This window comes from Pteropus medius, unplaced genomic scaffold (genome assembly GCF_902729225.1).
Source record: "Pteropus medius unplaced genomic scaffold, Ma_sr-lr_union100, whole genome shotgun sequence".
NCBI classification, from domain to species: Eukaryota; Metazoa; Chordata; class Mammalia; order Chiroptera; family Pteropodidae; genus Pteropus; species Pteropus medius.
The window spans coordinates 68489-71011 of NW_024353409.1; positions in this window are offsets into that span (position 1 = coordinate 68489).

Here is a 2523-nt window from a genome sequence, read left to right on the forward strand (position 1 = left end):
TAGCACGATCATCTCAAGATCCACCCATGTTGTCACAAATGGCAGTATTTCACCTTTTCTTATGACTAATATTCCATTGTATATATGCACCATCTCTCCTTTATCTAATCATCTCTTTAAGGACACTTCAGTTGATTCCACGTCTTTGGCACCACGAATAATGCTATGAACATTGGGCAGCATATGTCTTTGCAGATATAGTATTCAAGTTTTGGGGGGAAAATACCCAGAAAAGGGATTGCTGAGACATAAGGTAATTCAATTCTTAATTTTTTGAGGAACCTCCATACTATTTTCCATAGCAGCTGTACCAACTTACGTTCCCACAAGCAGTATACGAGGATTCCTTTTTCCCAGAACCTCTCCAACACTTATTACTTGACCTGTTGATGACAGCCATTCTAACAGGAGTGAGGTGGTATCCCATTGTGATTTTGATTTGCATTTCCTGAACAGCAAAAACATAGCACTTTGTGATGCCAAACAGCTCCATGCTCCATAAGTTGTAGCCACAAATTTAACACATGCCTAGAGCTTTATATTTATTCTAGCATTTGTGTGCTTCTCAGGCCTTCCTAGGAGAGCCACGCTTGTAGTTTCTGTTCACTCAACCATTTTGTGCAGAGGAAGCAATGTCATGAAAGTCATTTTAATCAAGTGGCAGCTTACATCAAAGGACATTAGGCCATGTCCTGCCCTTAGACATTGTCATGCTTTCAATGTCCGTGACACTCAAGATATTTCTTAATGGTAAATTTCACCTGTCAGAGATGCAGTTAGACCCTTTCAATCCTGCCTGCAAATGAGTTCCTTTATTCTGATGTCAAGACTTTATTGTAATATTGTGTCATACAGAGTTGAAAACAACGCGCCTGTCATCTGTTGCTTTCCTGAACTCTACATGGATAAAGGTGAGATCTAGGTGTGACCAACCCCCTCTGAGAAAACATCTGCACATATCTGAAGACATATTTATTGTCGAAACTGGGGTGGAGCCTACAATCCTGGCAGCAGGAAGGACACACAAATCTTTAACTGCTTCAGTCGGAGAGACAGAGTCTATAAGGGATAGAGGTGGATGAAGAGTTGGGGTAATTGCTCACCTCATAAGACAGATTTCTGGAGGTAGAAACTAGTCCAATAATAAAGAACGGGGTAAGAAGAATGATTCCTGACAAGTGGGCTGAGCGTGTGGAGATAAACGAGAGGGCGTGACATCACACTGATCCGGGTGCTGCTAAAATACTGCATTGTGATCTTCATGGTTGTGGTTCATGGTTTATCTTTGTAGCGTTTAATCTCAAACTGAATTGAAGTACAGTTTTAACTCTGTTTGCCTGTCATCAAAGAACCCATGATAGAACTTTCAGAAACAAAGTCTATTAACACTTTAGTGTATAACATCATAATCTTCGATATGCAAACCAAATTTTGGACAGAATTCCAACCAGTTCCAACAAATGGCTAAAAGTACAAATTAAAAACATAAATGTTTTGGAAGTGAATATATGAAATTTCTAGTTTCCCAAACAAAAAAAGTTCCCATTGTATATCTTTTACCTAAATTCTTTCACTGAGTGCTCCAAATTTGAAAGAGGTTTACCTTACTTCCTGAAATTTTCTATGATGTCCTAATTTTATCATGTTCTAATTATATTTCTATTTTCACTTCATGAGCATCAAGGAGCGTTACATGACTTGTATATGGATACAAGTAGGACATAAATATAACACTGGTGTATATTCATGAAAGGCGGGCAGGTTTCAGACGTCAGAATCTGGAATTGTACTGCTAAGGTATTTTGATATAACCTCATAAATGGCATATTGCAGAGTGTGGAGAAAATAACTCAGGGTAATATGGTGTGTGTATAAGCACTAAATCGTACGTTCTTTGATCCCTTCATGGAAGAAATTTCTTATAGATTCCTTTGACCTTGAGACCCCGATGGTGCGTGGTTTGTTATGGATTACCTGATAGAGGTGAAATAAATCTGTGTTGGTCCAAAAAATATAATTCACTCAGGGTAATGGGAAAAAAAAATGATTAAATTTTATTCATTAAAACATGAGACGTAAGGTGTATTCCAAATGAAACTAGTAAAGGTAATCCCAGCACTTCAATGTGGTTCTCATGATTAAGCTCCCCTCTCAAGTACCCACTCTTTCTACAATTTCCAAGAATAAGACACATTTTCTATTAATCTTTGATGTACAAAAGTTATTGCCATTCGATGGAGAAATTCACCACCATTTCTCCTGTGTTATTTCTACCACTAATCGCCCCCTTGTCACCTATCACTCTGCTCTCATGACAACCCCAGGCCTTTCACATCTGGACCTGCTCTGTCTCATGGTCAATTGGTGGAAACTTTTTTCCTATGATTGACACACTGAGCCTAATAAGTATGATGGCTTAGAACATAGTTTTATATTATTCTCTGCCTTCCCTGATGCTAATTCATTCAACAATGAGTCTGATATTCAGTGCCCTTGTTTTTTCCAGGGTCACGGGTATAAATG